Source organism: Mus caroli, unplaced genomic scaffold (assembly GCF_978045245.1).
Source record: "Mus caroli unplaced genomic scaffold, Mus_caroli_1 scaffold_4, whole genome shotgun sequence".
Classification (NCBI taxonomy): domain Eukaryota; kingdom Metazoa; phylum Chordata; class Mammalia; order Rodentia; family Muridae; genus Mus; species Mus caroli.
Genome location: NW_028227259.1, coordinates 145,539,437 through 145,559,009, shown reverse-complemented (window position 1 = coordinate 145,559,009; position 19,573 = coordinate 145,539,437). Strand labels below are relative to the sequence as shown.

Here is a 19,573-nt window from a genome sequence, read left to right as displayed (position 1 = left end):
TCCAACTCTAATGTCTTCAAAACTTGCAGCCCATCCACTAACATTACATTTTCCTCAGAAATACTACATCTCTCCTTAGGTTCCATGAGATTTCTAAGTAGGTTGGCATGTAAATTGCTTCAGCAAACTTAAAAGCTTTGCAGTGACAGAATTGAATAATGGTTCCTAGATTTAAGCTAAGATCAACTAAAATTAAACAGAATTTAAAATTTACTGCCTATTCATAAGAGCCCATGTAGCACTCAATGGTCAGAAGTAGCTAAACACAGCCACATTAGACTGCAAAGTCCTGGGTCTTCGTGAGGGTTCTGCACCACACAGGAGACAGACTTACCAAAGTTCATTGCATCATACAGTCAAGACCTGCCTGTAAATTTTAGGGGATGTAGAAGTGGCTCATTGGTTAAGAGCAATTGCTATTGTTGCAGAACACCCAAGATCTGTTCCCAGCACCCACACCAGATGACTGACAACCTCCTGAGACTTCAGTTCCAAGGGATCAGAAATTCTCACTGGCCTCTGCGGGCACCTGTACTCATGTGCACACACCCACACACCCATACCCACACACTTAGAGAGAGACCATGAGACATGTACATATGACTTTTAAATAATACATATTTAAATATAATATGTAGCATAGCATATGCATATATAGTATAGTATATATGTGTATAATTAATGTATATTTACACACACAGAAAGTAAGACACATACATTAAATATGTATTATTTAATTATTTTTAAAGATTTAAATATTATTAAATTAATATTTATTTAAAAATAATATGGTATACATAAGTAATGTCTATTTTAAAGAATATTTTTTAAATATATAATTATATATGACAATTTATATGTGAATATATATGATATATGCTGTGCGGTGTGTTATGTGTGGTATGGTATATGATATATGATATATAATATATAAATTAAGACTTACTTGTAATTTGTTATGTTTAAAGGTTCTCTGACTAGGACTGGATGACTCCTCAGTGGGTAGACTGGTGCCTTACAAGCACGAAGATTTAAGCTCCATCCCCTGGACACATGTTTTTAAAACAGATACATGTAGCAGTAGGTGCTTGTAACCCCAGCACTGTGGAGGCAGAGACAGGTGGGTCCCTGGGACTCCCTGGCCAGCCAGCCCAGACAAATTCCAAGTTATCAACAGACACTGTCTCAGAAACACAAGAGCACGGCACCTAGGAATCAGCACCCAAGGTTGACCTCTGACCTCAACACACATGCACACTCACACGCACAACTATGCACACGAGAGAAGAAACACACACCTAATATTCTATTTAATTTTTAAAAACAAAAGTGAAAAGAAGCCTGAGTACACAGCTTGTGTGCTGTATGTGATGCTCCGGGTCTAATAATCCCCAATATAGGACAAGCCCCGTTATCGCACAGTGACACACAAGATGGAGTCTGTAAACAGCACCTGGACAATATCTGCTACCTGCCTGAAGTGCATCCGAAACAAAGATAGATGGGCAGGGAAATTATGATGCACCAAACTGTCAATTAGAGAGTCAGGTGGTGGGAAATTGTGACTATCACTATATTGTTCTCCCAAACTTTCTGAAACTTTAACATTTTTAAAGAAGATTTGGGTGGGGGAAGCCAAGATTTAATGAACTACACCTGCATGCAATCCCATCCATAAATGTCAGAAACTGAAGACCTGAAGACAGAGTGAGAGGGAAAAACAAAAGGGAGCCTATGCCTGCTTCCAGTTATGGGAAGTCATGACCAGGGACTGGGGATGAGACTCAGCAGGAGCACCCCTGCCTAGAATCCCCCGGTGAGGGGCTGGGGTGTGGCTCAGTGGTAGAGCTCCTGCCTAGAATCCCCAGGTGAGGGGCTGGGGTGTGGCTCAGTGGTAGAGCCCCTGCCTAGAATCCCCCAGTGAGGGGCTGGGGGCGTGGCTCAGTGGTAGAGCCCCTGCCTAGAATCCCCCAGTGAGGGGCTGGGGGCGTGGCTCAGTGGTAGAGCCTCTGCCTAGAATCCCCCAGGGAGGGGCTGGGGGCGTGGCTCAGTGGTAGAGCCCCTGCCTAGAATCCCCCAGTGAGGGGCTGGGGGCGTGGCTCAGTGGTAGAGCTCCTGCCTAGAATCCCCCAGTGAGGGGTTGGGGGCGTGGCTCAGTGGTAGAGCCCCTGCCTAGAATCCCCCAGTGAGGGGTTGGGGGCATGGCTCAGTGGTAAAGCCCCTGCCTAGGATCCCTCAGTGAGCGGGGATAGAGGTACATCTTAGCAGTAGAATGCCTGCTTACTATGTAGAAGACCCTGGATTCAACCTCCATCAATGCAAAACGAAAAACTAACAATGCTCCTGAATGGGCAAAGCCAGTCTCAGCTGGGACTGAGTGTACTCCTGCTAGGTGGAACCATGACTGGAAGAGGACCAGGGTGCTGAGGCAGACAGAGAAGTCTCGTGTTTGGATGGATTATGGTGTAGGTGTGAACTACATGTTTTTATTCAGTTGGTGAGAAGCTGTCAGCCTGGTGCATATACCCTTGTGTATCTTCATGTGCTTGAGTTGTGTTAAAGCCTGTGGATTCCTTTCTTAGCTTGCATGGAGTGGTGGGGAGTGCTCTCCTTTACAGACTGAAACATTTATAAGCGCTCTTGGTGTGCAAGCAGGAGGACCCGAGTTCAAATCCCAAGTGCTCCCACACAAAGCAGAGTGTGGCCAGGTCTGCAACTCCAAGGCTGTGGGGGTGGCAAGAGGGGGTCGCTGAGCTTACTGTCCCGCAGCCTAGATCCAGGTCCAGCAAGGCACTCAAGGACAGAAGGCAGAGAGCAATCTGTAAAGCCAGGCACAGACAGCATCTTTCAGAAACCAGTGCACATATACCCCCACACACACACTTTAAAAAGTAATCTTAATTAATTTTTCAAAGAGTTTTCTTCTAAGGGGAGCTTATTTCTCTGAGCCTAATGTTGGGGACCATGTGCTGCCTATTTATTTTAGGGACATATTCTTTCAGGTTCCTGGTTCCATTTCTGAGCAAACTTGACTCTCTCATGGTAGGAGTAGCTGCCCTCTTCCACATCACCCCTCCCAATGAAGAAATTCCAAATTACCCTAAAAATAACTAAAACTGTAGGTACCCCTCCTAAGTCTACACTGGGACCTCATTAATTGACAGCCCAGGCTGAACCAGCTTCACCACATTTAAAGCAGGTGGCCTGGCCACCTTGGACTCAGCACCCAGACCCCTGACCCAGGCCCAGCAATGTCTGCACCCTGGCACACCCCTTCCCTCATTACAGCCAGGCCCCCAAAGCTTTAGGCTCAAGCTCAACCCCTCCCCCTCCTTATCTCTTTTTCTAACCTTTTGCAATTTTTTTCAAGTCTCATTTCCTGTCTGGTTTTGCATTTTTCTCCCCCCCCCCGCCCCTACCAGCCTATGACACACTTTCTCTTCTCTCTCTCTCTCTCTCTCTCCCACTTCTCTCTCCTCCCCTTGAGTTTTCTGATCTCTGGACTCCTGGCGCCTCGCATCCCTACGGGTCTCCAAGGCCCAGGGAGGGTGGCAGCCCCAAGCAGGTGCATGCTGGAGCCCAGAGCCCAGTGCTGGAGGAAGTTGGAGAGCAGCGTGGAGGAAGCACCTCACCCAGCCTGTGGAGCATGAGCACCCCAGGTAGGTGCCGCCGAGCTGGGGAAGAGAGAAGGATGTGAAGAGGCTGTGCTGTGGGGACAGCAGGGGCAAGCTGGAGGCCTTAGGGAAGGTAATATGGAGGAGTGGTAAGGTGTCCGCTCTGCACCCTGCCCTGCCCCTCTCCCCTAGCCCTCGATAAAGGTTTTGGACTTCACTTTGTAACTCTTGGGTCGCTAAACTGCTCCTCCCCTAGCTATCACCAGAGAGGAAGGGAAGTTTGCAGGTCACAGCCCAGCCTAACTCAGAGGGTCTTGAGTAGGTGGCCTTCCTTGCTCTCCAAAGAGAGGTACCGTGTCACGGGAGACATGTCTATTGGGGTACCAACGGCCTGCTGCGTAGAGCCTCCTCCCCGAACCTGATGAGAAGGTTAAAGAGCTCTTCTGTCCCTTAGGGGTACTGAATACAGAAGAGAGTGATGTATCAGCGATTACACTGTGGGGAGCAGTCGGCTCAGGACTATGGCCTAAGCCTGGACTTCCTCTCACTGTCTTAGCCAGAGGCCAGCAGCTCAGCCTTGACTTCTGTACAGCCAGTTTGATTTGTAGTTTGAAAAAAAGTTTTTTTTTTCTTGTGACATTTATGACTTTTCTGGAAGGTCTGACCTACTAGGAAGCGGGGGGAGGGGTCCCTCACCCAACATTTATTTAGTACCTGTGTATGCATAATGTGTCCTGGAAATCAGTGGATGTGAATTAGTGTATGGACAGGAATCTTCACCCTCACGCCTTCCCTGAATCCCACTGATCTCCTTCCTCGAGACGACTGTAAAGAGAAAACAGATCCCTCCAGGCCTGTGATGGGTGCTTCGAGCATAAAACCAGGGAACTACAGCTGTGGGGCATCACAGGGAAGTGGTCTGCACCTATGCAGATTCTATTAGCAGAGTATCAGCAAAGCAGGCTGATGATGTCACACAGGGAGATGTCACACCCACACCCACACCCACACCCACACCCAGCCTCAGAGACTGCACACAAATTATCCTACCTGCAACTAAGATGAAAAAAACCACTAGAGCAAATCTGCAGGTAAAACTCACATGGTTGCCAGGCACTCTGAAAGCTGAGGCTATAGGGCTGCGAATTCTAAGCTACCCCGGCCTATAGAGAGAAAGCCTAGACAGACAAAACCCTCTTGTGAGGATGCCAATTTGATTTTATTTGAGTCAGTTGATCAGTGAGTACTTCCTGGGCCGTTCTGTACTTGACACTTGGGGGCCACAGAAAGCATGTGAAATATGAGGTTGCTTGCCCTGAGATGCCTGCCGTGAAGGTAGTTTGCTCTGATGACAAAGAACGCAGAGGAAGAGCATGGGAGGCAGCTGGGCTCCAGAGCTCAGCAAGGATCCCAGGCTGAGGTAAGATGGTGAGGCGCTTTCTTCTCCAATCTCTAGTGCAGCTTTCCTGCACCTTTCCTGCAAGAGATGTTTTTCCCACAAGGGATCTGTGGGTCTGTGTTTTGAGAATGATAGGAGGTGGGATGATGCTCCACCCAGCCACACCCCCAGCCCCTCCCTGGGGGATTCTAGACAGGGGCTCTACCACTGAGCTTCTTTATCCCTAGTCCAAACTTTCCTCTCTCCCCTCTCCCCTTTCCCCTCCCCACTTCCTCTCCCTCCTCTCCCCTCTCCCCTCTCTCCCCTCTATCCTCTCCCCTCCCCCCTCTCCCCTCTCCCCTCCCCCCTCCTCTCTCTCTCTCTCTCTCTCTCTCTCTCTCTCTCTCTCTCTCTCTCTCTCTCTGTGTTCTGTCTACAGGGTCTTGGGTCTATATTTGTTGGACGACATAGGACAGGCTTGCTGCCTGCTGAGCTCTGTGATGTCATCATCTCTAGAATCAGAGTGCCCATCCTTGCTGTTTTCAGCATCCTCTATGGCAGCAGTTCTCAGCCTGTGGACCATGACTCCTTTGGAAGTTGAGCAACTCTTTCACAGGGATCTCCTAAGACCTTCAGAAAGCAGATCCTTAGCATTACAACTCACAACAGTAGCAAGATTACAGTTATGAAGTAGCAACAAAAATAATTTTAAGGTTGGGGGGTCACCACACTATGAGGAGCTATGTTAAAGGGTTGCAACATTAGGAAAGTTGAGAACCTTTACTCTATGGTACTCGGGGCAGTTATAAAAGATGTCCTGGGACTGAAGACCTGTCTCAGTGGTTAAGAGCAAATACTGCTCTTGCAGACAACCTGCGTTCAGTTCCTAGAACTCTTGCCAGCAACTCACAACAATCTGCAAGCCCAGCTTCAACAGATATGGTGCCCCCTTCTGGCCTCCATGGGCACTGCGCTTACATGTGCATACCTACACACAGATGAATATAAAGGAAACCAGGCAGTGGTGGCACATGCTTTTAATACCAGCACTCAGGAGGCAGAGGCAAGTGGATCTCTACATTTGAGGCCAGTATGGTCTCCAGAGTGAGTTCCAGGACAACCTGGCTGCACGTAGAAACACTGCCTTGAAAAACAAACAAGAATTGTAAAGAACAGCCGGTTTGTCTCTTACTACCTTGTCTGGTAACATCCAAGCCCCAGGCACAAATCCAAGGTTAAAGTTTGAGGTCAGACTTGGAGGCTCGGCACCTCTGGCTGCTCCCACTGCGGCACAGCTGGGTGGGCTTCTTTGCCCAGGCTGCCTCAGTTTCCCTGTTTACATCCCCAGTCCTACAGGATGATTGTGAGGATTGAAAGATATCAGAGTGCTGCTCGGGAAATCTACCCTGAGAGAGAAACTGCCCTCGCTTGTGCGGCTGCATGGCCCAAGCGGGCTGGAAAATGCTTGGATTGATTAAAATCTGAGGACAAAAAGCAAAGCAAAGACAGCTTTCAAGAAACCCCTCAAAAAATGCTTTCTGCTGAAGAAAATTGACGGGATTTTGTTGGGATTTTCTTGCAATGCTAGAGATTGAAGCCGGATGCTCTACCACTGAGCCACGCCCCCAGTCCCTCACTGGGGGATTCTAGGCAGGGGCTCTACCACTGAGCCACACCCCAGCCCCTCACTGGGGGATTCTAGGCAGGGGCTCTACCACTGAGCCACGCCCCAGCCCCTCACTGGGGGATTCTAGGGAGTTGTACTACCATAGAGAACACACCCCTGACCCCAAAGAAAAATTATAAGGAACAGATCACCAGGTTTTGTCCTCTTTACCTCACCAAGCCACATGGGAAGAGCATAGTTGTCACAAAACACCTATAAAGAACACACATCCCCACACGCTCCTCTAAGGATCCTGCTGTCTGGCCCAGTGGTTTAATGGGGTGACTGTTTTCAGGAAGGTAACCTTTCAGGCAGTGATTTGCTCAAGGGCTCCGAGATTATAACGGCCACTCTCAGATTTGTGTAATGGGTGGCCGTGGCCCAACGCCAGGAGTAATAAAGGCTTGCCACCAGGTCCTGCTGCCTGGCAATTGCTCCCTCTTTCCGCCTTTGGCTCCTCGTCCTATCACTAGTACATCTGCTCCGCGGTAATACTGTGGCCCACACATCCATTCCTAACTAGATGATGCTCCTGACAGGTTGAGCGAGAGGAGAAGGGCATGCAAGCTTTACTTCAGCCCCTCCCCCCATAGGCATTGTGTGTTAGAATACCAATCTCCCTCCTGCCCCTGTCTTACTGAGGAATAAGCAGACATTGGAGTGAGGGTCAACCCCACCCTCGGGCTCTGCTCCACGTCCCACTCACACCTAGAGGGAATGAAGCCAGCACCTGCCGGAACTCTGGCTCTCTCTGGGCACTGCCACCTAGAGTATTGACCTCATGGTTAGGAAGCAAGGTGCTTTACGAGAAAAATCTACAGACTTGGAGCCAGATGACAAGGCTGCTGTCCCGGTGTGGCTCCCTATGAGTTGTGGGACCGCAGGAAAGTGAACTATAAAACAATTCCATCCCGGAAGCCAGGGAGAAAGCTCATTGGGTGAAGGCTCATTGCTCTTGACAGGACCTGGGTTCAATTCTCAGCACCCACATGGTGGCTCACGACTGTCTCCCACTCCAGCTCTAAGACATCTGACGTGTTCTCTGGTCTCTGGGGCACTGGGCGCACACATGGTACAGACACATGCATGTGAGTGAAGCATTCATAAAATAAAACTAAAGTGTGTGTTTAGTCCCAGCACTTAGCAACAGAGGCAGGTAGATCCCTGAGTTTGAGGCCAGCCTGGAGCTAGCTCTGAGACAGCCAGGGCCCTGTCAACACATAAGAAGAAACAAACAAACAGATCTTGAAACAAAAAATTACCCTCCCGACTTGAGGAGACGGCTCAACAAAGCGTTTGCTTTGCAAGCGTGAGGACCAGAGTTCAGTCCCTAGTATTTATGTAACAATCGGGCATGTTGGCATGCAGTTTTCATCTCAGAGCCTGGGATGCAGAGACAGGAGGATCCCTGGGGTGTAGGCTATCCTGTCTAGTTTAATTGATGAGCATTAGGCTAATGAGAGACCCTATCCCGTAAACAGCACTGTTCCTAATAACGCTCAGGACTGTCTTCTGGTTCCCATGGAAACTTAAACAAAGCAAATCACCACACACACACACACACACACACACACACACTCACACTCACACACACACACACACTCACACACACACACACTCACACACACACACTCACACTCACACTCACACTCACACACATACACACACTCACACACACACACTCACACAAACACACATACACACACACTTACACACACATACTTACACACACACTCACACACAAACTCACACAAACACTCACACACATACATACACTCTCTATGCATACACACACTCACACATACATACATACGCACATACTCACACACATACACACACACTCACATATGCACAGTTACATATGCATACACACACACAAACTCACACAAACCCTCATACACATACTTACACACACTCTCTCAACACATATACACACACTCACACATACATACATACATACTCACACACATACACACACACTCACATACTCACGCAGACATAGTTACATACACACACACACTGCTCCCTAAATGGACATGGTAATGCAAGCCTGTCACCCCAACTACTTAGAAGACTGAGGTAGGATGGGGTAGAAAAGGGGAATGGCAAGTTCAAGTCCAACCAGGGCTACAGAGTGTGCTCAACCAATCTGGGCAGCTTCCGGAGATCCTGTCTGTCTAAAATTAAACATCAGAAAAACCATGAGAGCATCATCCTAAAATAAAAGCGGTGCTCTCATGTAAAGTAAATGTGTCACCAAGCTCGGGGACATCTGCTTTGAACTTTTCCTTTCATTTTATTATTATTAGGATAGGAGGCAAAACAAAGCTAAGTGTAAAACAGTAGATAGGACAATGAGTCCTTTCCTTCATATATGAAGAGCACTCATAAGTCAATTAGCCAGTGGAATCTGCTAACTTCATCCTGAAAGAGCCAAACAAAAAATATTTCAGGGTGTATGAGCTAGACGGTCCCTTTCAAAGTGACTCAACCCTAGGCCACAGACTGAATGGGTGTGTGGGTGGCACAGGATAGACCCGGGAGGAACCCCACCTACTCCAGAATAAGAGAGTTCATGGGGAAAGTGCTAACGGACACAAACAAACAGAAAATGAGCAGAGCCATGAAAACATGTTCACAATGAATCCACACACGGACACACTCATACACACACACACACTAACAAGTGTGCAGAAATATTGGAGGGGATAGTAGTTTTAGCTGCTGGACTAGAAACATTCAAACCAGTCTGATGGAAAAGAAAGGAAGAGAAGATACCCAGCCATAATGTTGGAGCACTGTTGGAAAGAAAGTTCAAGGCCACCCTGGGCTGCACAGCCACACCTTGCTATGGGTAAGAGGGTTAGGAGGGAGCTGTCTCAGTGGGTGAAGCGCTTGCTGCACAGACACAAGGACCTAGGTCAGGATCCCTAGCATTCACTGAAAAGCTGAGGGCTGTGGCAGGCTTTCTTAACCTGCCAGCACTTGTGAGTCTCCCTTCTCTGCAGGGTCATTGGTTACCAGCCCAGGGGGGACAAAGGAAGCAGTGTCAACACACAGGGGTTCAGAAGGCCCATGAGTACAACAGAGATGAGGACACTCCAGGAGCAGCTGTGGGGAGACAGATCTACTTTATTAGGAGTGAATCAAGGGTTAGATGATTTGGGGGAAGAGGGTGGGAATATCCAGGGTGGGCAAGTTCATTGGCTGAAGGCTAAGGCACTGGGATGGCCCATTAGCATAGAGGCATTCTGGGACTCTCAGATGCTCGATGAATAATAGGTAAGCTCACCACCTTTGGCTTGCTGATTAGGCTACACTGGCTGGTCGGTGAAGCCCTAGGATCCTCCTGTCTCGCATGCCCCCCACTCCCAAGCCTCCTTTTATATCTGTACTGGAATTTGAACTCTGGTCTTCATGCTTGCATGGTTGACAGAGACACACCACTCCTACCCCCAACCCTTATCTGAAACCTTTTATAAAGCTCTGAGTTGAATTCTAGCTTTTGGGGAGATTCCAACTCACCAAAACAAAAAGGCATTTCCTTCAGAGCTGAGTATCCATTTCAACTCTGTTCTACCATGAGGGCAGTGTGAGCAACCGCAGCTGTGGCCTCTGTCGTCAGTCAAAACTAGTGCCCATCAGTAAAGGAAAACTTTATCTTACTTCATTTGTTATTAGTATTTACATATATGGGTGTTTTGCCTGCATGTATGTCTGTGCACCACGTGCATGCCTGGTGCCCACAGAGGACATTGGATCCCCTGGGACTGGAATTACAGATGGCTCTGAACAACCAGGTGGGTGCTGGGAATTGAACCCTCTGCCAGTGTTTTTAACCACTGAGCCATCTTGCTAGCCCCCCCCCACTTCATTTTTCTGTTTTGAAAGAGCATCTCACTGTATATCCCTGGCTAGCCTGGAACTTGCTTTGTAGACTAGGCTGGTCTCAAACTCCTGCATCTGCCTCTTGGTGGGACTAAAGGCATGTGCCACCATGCCACACCTGGCAACATTTCTTTTCTTGTAGTATTGTGGTATATGTGTGAGTGTATGTGCACATGTATGTGCAAGTATGAACATATGTGTGATGCTGGAAGAGGACTTCAAGGTCTTGCTCCATCACTGTGCACCTTCTTCTCATGAAACCTGCAGCCAGGCCAGCAGGTGGCAAGCCCAAGCAAGCAAACTGTCTCCAGACAAGCATGTGACCACACCCCACTATTATGTGGGCACTGTGGATTTGAACATACACTGTTAGCTTTAGTCTTACCCATACAGCTTGATGTGTCAGCTTGGTTGTCTTGGACTGGACTGTATGGGACAATTCTGTCACCCTCCCCAGCCTATCCCCTCCCCACCCTGTTCCCCACCTCTCCCTCCCCAACCCTGTTCCCTGCCTTTCCCCTCCTCTATCTTATTCCCCAGCCTCTCCCCTCCTCCACCCCGTTCCCCTAGGTAGAGTTTCACTTCTATTTTCGTGTCATTTCCACACAGTGATTTTCTCACAGCTAGAAGAGAATCTAGGACGAGAGAGATTTCCTGTATACACGCAGAGCCAATCAGATCTAGGCATGGGTCATCCATAGACCTCCAGGGTGTCTTTTGCAAGCCCTCCCAGTAGCCAACCCCAAGGTAGGCTCTACCCTAAGTTCCCTAATCCTTGGTTAGCCTACCTGGACCATCTCACAAATGCAGCCATACAGGATCCTCTCAGTCTCCCATCTCCTTTACTCTGGCAGGCCTGGGAACTCCTCCGTGGGTGTGGCTGAGACAGCTCACTGTCATTTTCTACCCCATTCTACCACAGGTAAGCACTGCTACGTGGTGAAAGCTGCGTACTGGGCTGGAAATGCAGCTCCATGGTAGAATGTTTGCCTGGTCTGCCTGAACCTCTAGGCTTAATTCTCAGCACTGAAAACAAGAAAAAGAAAAGTGTACTTAAGTCAGACAACTGGACTCCGTGGGGTTAAGTCCAATTTTGCTAGCAACATCCAGAGCATCCTACTCTGAATCAGTAGGTTTCTCCTCCTCCTCCTCCTCCCCCCTCCCCCACCTCCCACTCCTTCTGCTCCACCTCCTCCTTCCCTCCAGTGACTGTTTGAATGAGCATGGTTCCTCTAGGCTCATATATTTGCCTTCCTCGTCCCCAGTTGATGAGCTGTTTGGGAAGGCTTAGGAGGTATGGCCTTGTTAGAGAAGGTGTGTCTCTTTTGAGATTTCAAAAGCCCGCACTAGGCCCAGAAGGTCTCTCTGCCTCCACCTTTTGAATCAGAATGTGAGCTCTCAGCTTCACAGAGCGTCTACATGGCCTGTTTCATCTGATGCTTGCTGGTGTTGGGACCCATGGTGAACCCAGATGTGGTGTCTTCTGTCTTTCTCAAAGTGGAGAGCATGGGTTAGGGGGCAGGATGGCCACCTGTGCTCAGGGTGTTTCTCCTGGTGGCTGGCTTCACAGCTACAGGATCTTAGGGTCTCTCTCTTTTCTTTCTTTTCTTCTCTTTTCTTTCTTTTTGGGATTTTTCCCCCTCTGTGTACCCCTGGCTGTCCTGGAACTTACAGAGATCTGCCTGCTTCTGCCTCCCAAGTGCTAAGACTAAAGGTGTGTGCCTTCACACAGGAGACTGCCCAATAGGTCTCTCTTTTCTCTGTTTTTTTTTTTTGGGGGGGGACACGTGTGACACAGGTCAGGTGAGGTGGTCAGAAGACAGCTGTGGGAATCAGCTTTCTTCTTTCACCATGTGGACCCCAGATGGGATCCAGGTCATCAGGCTTGGCTGCAAGTGCCTTGACCTGGTGAACCATCACACCAACAGCATTTATTTCCTGTCAGATGAAAACAGAAGCCCTGGATCAGCAGCCCTTAAGACTTGGGGCATTATTACTAATATGAAGTAAAACTGTATTTTATTGACATTGATAATTCGCTTGTTGCTTCCAGAAAGGATTTTGTGATTCACGAAAGCCTTTGAAGAGGAAGCAGCAGCTTTGGGTTTTGTTTTTTGTTTTGTTTTTAGTTTTTGCATGTAGTTGAGTAGTTGGTTCTGGGGAAAGGTTTCATTGACCAGCTTAGTTAAAACAGTGAGCTTCCAGCTCAGTGAAACGCTCTCTCAAGGCATGAAGGCACAGAATAATAGAGGAAGACACTGGCTAACATGAATGTTAGCACACACATGAGTGCGCGCACGCGCGCGCGCACACACACACACACACACTGAAACTTTTTAAAACTCCATCTTAAATAAACACTGTAAGAAGCTCGTTTAAGAGGGATATGCTTTGACTTAGATTTTGCATCAATGAGCCACAGGGCCGTCTTGGACAAGTTCCATCATTCCACAGAGACTCTGTCTTTCCATTAGTCAGAGAAGAGCAGATGGAATTAGAAGCTGAAGGGATTTCATTTTGCAGGACAATTCCAGGCAACTAGTAATGACTTCCAGGAGCACTTCACAGAGAATCCCAACTCAGTGGTAGAGAGTTCTGGGATCGATTACTGATGTCTGCTGTGGGCAGGAAGCTGCAAAGGGTAGCCTCGGCCCTCTTCTTTCTTCTCTACCTTCTATAAAACTCCATGGTGACCTTGCGACTTTGAACAAATCACTTCACTGCCCCTAAAATTTTGTTTCTTTATGAAACATGATGAAGATTAATAATCGTTGGCTTCCTGCTCCACAGAATTGCCCAGAGGCGCTTACGAGCTAAGTGTGTGAAGGATGGGATGGGAGCAACAGAGGCTTCTGTAAAGTGAAGGTTGATTTTTATTAATTGACCTCTCTGGATACATATCCTATCATCAGTCGCAGGTTCCTTTGCACCAGCCTTGGCTCTGACCTTGAGCATCTTCCTCTGTAAGATAGGACCATTTGACTTCCCTGGAGCCAGTGAGAAATGGACTAAATACAGAGGTTGGATACAGGCTGTGGTCCTTCGACAAACCAGCATCTATCTTTAATTGTGTGTGTGTGTGTGTGTGTGTGTGTGTGTGTACATATGTGTGCACATGCATGTGACAGCCAGAGGCTAACCTTGAATATTATTTTCAGGATTGTTGTTTTCTTTTCTTTCTTTTTTTCTTTTTCTTTTCTTTCTTTTTTTTCTTTTTCTTTTCTTCTTCTTTTTTTTTTGGCAGTTATTGTGGACACACATGTCACAGATGTGTATGGAGGTCAGAGGATAATTTGCAAGGAGTTAGTTCTCTCTTTCAACCACATAGGTCTCAGGAGACAAACTCAGGTCATCAGGCTTGGCAGCAAGCCCCTCTGTTCCCAGAGGCATCTCGCTGGTCCTCGCACTGTTTATTTGAGACAAGAGTCTCTCACTGAGACCTGGAGTTAACCAATGTGGCAAGGCTGACTGGCCACCAAGCTCCAAGAAGCTGCCCATATCCAACTCTCCAGTGCTGGAATTGCACAAGTGTACCACAACACCCAGCCTTTCCTCATGGGTTCCGGGATTGAACTCAGGTCCTTGTGCTTGTGCCATGAACCCTTTACCAACTGAGCCATCTCCTTGAGTCACAGCTCAGCATCTTTACCAACTTGGCCAAGTGCAAGTCCAGAGTACCTTCTTACATAATGGGACCCTCAGAGCTCCTGGTACAACTGCCTTCAACACTGATGCTGTTGCCCGAGCAGGTGGGGAAAGCATCCTCCCAAATCCATCTTGATTTCCCTTATGGGTCCATCTTTCCTACACAGCTCTCTAAAGTGATTGGGGTCCCTGGTTGGGTAGTTAGGAAGCACTCTGCCACCATAGCAACTGTGTCAGGACGCTCCTGTGAATCAGTGGGCTCACACCCACCGCTCTGGGGAACCCAGTGCAAATATCTACACACATCTATCTTTGTCACCCGACAAACACATCCTCCCAAAATCTATAAGCACCCTTTCCTTCACCTTGAATGCTGATAATGTCTTATGCTATCTTCCACCATTCCGTAGAGAGCTTGTGGATTGTATGTATTAGTGTCTCCTGGCAATTCTAGAGAACTGTCTGCTGCTCCATTATTTGGTTTAAGCAAAGCCTTGAGGTGTTTCTTCCTGCCTGCTGTGCATACCGAACCGTCTGGGCTCCTATTTATTAGCGTGTGTATTTTATGGTAATCATCTCTCCTTTTGCCTTTTATTTTGGGCAGCCTCTGCGGCAAGCAGTGCTTGTTGTGATGCGAAATGATATACATTAAGAATTTTCCAAGACACAAAAGTGTGGACCTTCCCCCCCCCCCCGGTATGATTTTCTCTTTTCCTTTTCTTTAGCAGCAGATGAATGAAGCCTTGAGCTTCTGCTGGAATCACTGAGTTTTCTTTAAAATCTGAAAATCTCAGCTGTAGTCAAGAGTCTAGAGGCTGTTGAAGATGGTGTCTTAGAGGTGCAGCCCCTCCCCAGGGGACTGTTCTGGCAGAGGGGTGTAGTCACCTACATAGTCAGTGACATTGCCTAACTCAAAGCTCCTTCTGGGAAGATGTTGGAAAGATGGCTCCATCAGTTAAGCCCTGAACTGAAGTCATAGAGTCAGCATCTGAAGAAGAGAGGAGGAGGAACAGGAGGAGGAGGAAGGAGGAGAGGAGGAGGAACAGGAGGAGGAGGAGGAAGGAGAAGTGAAAGAGCAACAGGAGGAGGAGGCTGCCTATAGTAACACTTTTAATATAACATTGGGGGCATGGAGATAGACAGATCCCTAGCCAAAGCAGGGAGCCCCAAGCCAGTAAGACTCAGGTTGTTCTCTGGCTTACACACACACACAAATACATGTATACCCATAGTACATACATCACACACACACAAGCACATGCACACATGTAAATAAAATAATTGCTGATCCAGTGAGATGGCTCGACAGAGAAGGATGCGCATCCCTGGGTCCTACATGGTAAACGGAATGAACATCCCTGGGTCCCACATGGTAAACGGGATGCTCATCCCTGGGTCCCACATGGTAAACGGAATGAACATCCCTGGGTCCTACATGGTAAACGGAATGAACATCCCTGGGTCCTACATGGTAAACGGAGTGAACATCCCTGGGTCCTACATGGTAAACGGAATGAACATCCCTGGGTCCTACATGGTAAACGGAGTGAACATCCCTGGGTCCTACATGGTAAACGGAGTGAACATCCCTGGGTCCTACATGGTAAACGGAATGAACATCCCTGGGTCCTACATGGTAAACGGAGTGAACATCCCTGGGTCCTACATGGTAAACAGAGTGAACAGGCTCCTGAGAGTTGTGCTCTGACTTCCACACATGCACCACGAGTCCCGTCATGTTAGCACAAGCACACTGCAAGCACATGCCAATAAATGTTAGAACAGTTGAATGCTGCAGGAGCTTAAGCGCTGCCTGCCACTTTCTCCCATGATTGGTCCACTCCCGAGCAGTTTAAAACCTGGTGCCATCCACTAAGTAACCCTTGTGATGAGCATGCCCCTGCCCTGTAACCTCAGACAGATCATTGAACTACACTTCAATTCTTATCTATGAAGGGAAGGTGTTGACCTCTACCTATAATCCCCTGATCTCAGGAAGTGGAGTGGAAGGATCTGGAGTTCAAGGTACACAGTAAGTGTGAGGCTAACCTAGGCTAGAATAGACCCTGTCTTGGAGAGGGAGGAAGAAGAGGAGGAGAAAGAAGAGGCAGAGCCAGAAAGAAGAGGGAGAGGAAGAGAGAGAGAGGGAGAAGGAGAGCAAGTAGGCAGGTCCTGGGGGCTCCAGATTAATGCTGGTGTCACAGAATTGAGTCATGGTCTCTAGAGTGGGCATCTGACAGAAAGATGAGCCCACCCCTTCTCTCCCTTCTTGCTCTCTTATATAACATCTTTTGCTCTTTCACTGTGGGGTAAGCAGTAAGTAGACCCTCACCAAATGTGGCCCTTTGACCTTAGACTTCCCAGCTCTAAAACGGAAAGCCATCTTGTTCATTGTACATGAGCCAGTCCATGGTTTTCTGTTCATGAGCAGCATGGTAGACTAGGACACACATGTGTGTGCACACACTCACACAACATACATACAACATATACATACAATATACATACACACACAGAACACACATACATGTACACATACATGCACATATAAAACAACATATGCACAATACACACATACATAACGCATGTTATATACACATACATACACACACATACATAAATAACCATGCACATAAACACATATAACACATGAATTTAACACACACAACTATGGATCACCATGTACAGACACTCTAATATGTACTAAGAAGTCAGACAGAGACAGGTAGAAATGTGGCTCAGTGGATGGAACACTTGGTTGGCATGCAGGAAGCCCCGAGTTCCATCCCCAACATTGAATAAATCAGGTACAGTGGCACACACTTGTAGTCATAGCATCGGGAAAATAGATCATCATTGGTTACCTGGTGAGTTAGAGGCCAACTCTAGAGATCATGACCCTACTCTGTGACATGAGATCTTATCTCTAAGAAGTATATCAATGAGGGGAAGATGGTACCACTAAGTATCATCTGGTGTCATGGTTAGCAGTTAACACCGCTTAGAATCATCTAGAAAAGGTTTCAAGTATTACCTTTATCAGGCTGGTCTGTAGACATGTCTGTAAGGGTTTTCTCTGATTGCTAATTAATGCAGGAGGACCTCACCCACTGTGTCCATGGCCATCCCTGGGCAGGTGATCCTTGGCTAAGTAAGGTAGTTAGTGAACCAGCCAGCATGTACATTCATCCCGAGTTTCTGTCTCAACCTCCTTCTTGAATTCCCTCGGTGATGGACTGTGATGAGGAAGTGTATGCCACATAAGCCCTTTCCTCCCTTAAGCTGCCCTGGGTCAAGTGTCTCACCACAGCAGCAGAAAGGACACTATATCTATTGAGACAGATGTGTAACCGTCAGGTGCATGATAATACATTGCTTTGAAGGACGAGCTAGGGAGTAGGTTGACCAGAAGGCCCTAGAAGACCTCCTGCAGCTGAGAGAGGCTGACATGATAGTGGGAGTGGAGTCTTGTGTGGCAGATGAGTGGGGAGAATGGCTTTTCCAAGGCTATGACAGGGCCAAGGGTGGCTCAGCATGAGGCCCTGAGCTCCATCCCCACGAACCATGTTAAAAAAAAAAAAAAAAAAAAAAAAAAAAAAAAAAAAAAAAAAAAAAAAACAAGGCAGTGCACTTTTGCAATCTCAGCACTTTTGCAATCTCAGTGTCAGAGATTTGGAGACAAGTGCATCCCTAGGGCTCAGTGGTCAGCAAGTCCAGCCTCATGTGTTAGCTCCAGTTCAGTTAGCTGAGCATGGGGAGTTAGCTTAGTGAGTAAGAGGGATTGCTGTGTTAAGCGTGAGAACCTGAGTTGGAAAGCCCAGCATCTATGTAAAAAGTTAGATATGGATGTGCATGTCTGTAACCTAGTACAATGGAGTGGAGTCAGGAGGATTGCTGTGTCGTGCAGGCTGCCAGCATATCTGCAGGCTCAGAGAGAGACCCAGTCTATTCTGGGAATCTATTCAAAGGAATAAGATGAAGGGCGATAGACACTTGATGTCCTCCTTCAGCCTCTGCATGCATGCATAGCCAACTGCGCGCACACACACACACACACACACACACACACACACACATACACACACACACACACACACACACACACACACAGAGAGAGAGAGAGAGAGAGAGAGAGAGAGAGAGAGAGCGCTAGTGTTGAGTGGTTTTTAAAAACTAAAAGATGTGAGGACATGGGGTAGCATGGGCAGACACCGCAAGCTTGGGATGCAGTGCCAAGGAGGGCAGATGCCATCCTACAGGCAAAGCCAAGCCACCGGGGCATCAGAACAAGGGCTGCAAGCCAGGATGGGTGGACAGGTTACAGAGATCACGGACAGCAGTGAGAAGAACAGATGGGACCTCAAGGCAAGAGACAAGCCCTCGTTTAACTGGACACAGGCCAGGCAGAGTTCTATTGTTACTCCAGGAAACTTTGCATGGAAGTGCAACATGCACACACACACACACACACACACGCCATACAGCTCCTGAGTGTGTGGTTCTGTGATTGTCATAAATGGTGCATACAGTCCTGAGGGACACTGAAGCAAGAAGAGAACACAGTAAACTGAAAACTAACATTATAAGATGATGGTTCCTAACACAGTAGTATATTTTAGTTCCGCATGCCCCAAGTATTAAAAAGGAGGAGGCAAGCCCAGCTCCCATGTTCAGCTCCATGTTCAGGCAAGAATGGCTACTCGTGCAATGTCACCAGTCACTTCACACACCTGCCACCCAGATTTCCTCACCAGCGTGGACAACATTCTCAAATCGTAATCTAAAATTCTTTATTTTAGATTCATTCTTATTACTGTGATAAAATACCCTGCCCCCCACCCCAAAAAAAAGGTTTATTCTAAATCCCAGTTCCAGGTTTTAGTTTGCACTTACAGGGAAGTCAAGGCAGGAACTTGAGGCAGCTGGTGACATCATGTCCATAGTCAAGAGCAGAAAATAAGTGCAGTGTGCTCATTTCTCAGCTGCATCTCTACACGTGGACAGAGCAAGATCCCCTGCCTAGGGAATGGTGCCACCCATGGTGGGCTGGGTGGCTCCCCACAGACATGGTCTAAGTCCCTCAGTGAGACTCTTCCCAGGTGAACCCACACTGTGTCAAGGTGACTGTAAAAACCATTACACCCCGCCTTGCATATGTTGCTTTTGTTAGATGGTTTGCCACATCGATGGCAAATGGAGCTAATGTACGGTATAAGTTATAGACGATAAAGCACACTCATTTAAGTGCACATTCAGCGGGTTTTCATGAATGTCTTTAGGTATGTAGCCACAATCTCAACCGAGATACAGAATGCTTGCATCAGGCCCCAAAAGCTGCCTCACATTTGGCTACACAGCACTATCCCTGGGACAGTAGTTTCC

The 19,573-nt window shown here is 47.7% G+C and overlaps 1 protein-coding gene across 1 annotated transcript in view; it reads left to right on the top strand.

Annotated features, from left to right (window-relative positions):
• Window positions 1–3,520: 3,520 nt before the first annotated feature.
• Card11 (caspase recruitment domain family member 11) overlaps window positions 3,521–19,573 on the top strand; it is a 135,424-nt gene continuing 119,371 nt past the window's right edge. The window contains exon 1 of the mRNA XM_029477657.2: window positions 3,521–3,659. The gene's annotated coding sequence lies outside the window, so the exon portion shown is untranslated. The remainder of the gene's footprint in view (window positions 3,660–19,573) is intronic.